This window comes from Bubalus bubalis, chromosome 11, assembly GCF_019923935.1.
Source record: "Bubalus bubalis isolate 160015118507 breed Murrah chromosome 11, NDDB_SH_1, whole genome shotgun sequence".
NCBI classification, from domain to species: Eukaryota; Metazoa; Chordata; class Mammalia; order Artiodactyla; family Bovidae; genus Bubalus; species Bubalus bubalis.
In genome coordinates, this window is record NC_059167.1 from 39,295,705 (window position 1) to 39,296,041 (window position 337).

Genomic DNA, 337 nt, shown 5'->3' on the forward strand with positions numbered 1-337 from the left:
TTTTCTACATTTATAAATGTGCATATATTTATCCATGTATCTACATATCTTCATTTTATTTTGATTTTGGGAAGGATAATCTTATAGGTATAGATGTATTTTATTTTTTACACTGAATTTTCCCATTACATTTTGTTTTAAAGGATCTCAAAATTCAAGATTTTTGGTCATGTTGTTTCATTAAAACATACTGATTTTTAAAACAAACAAAATTGCCACAGAAAAAAGCCCAATGATCCACAAATCACCCTCCTTTCATTCTGCAGGTTTTACAATGCATTGTTATTAACCGAACTTTTACTATTAAACAGGTCAGTTGAGAGAAACAGTTCTGAGA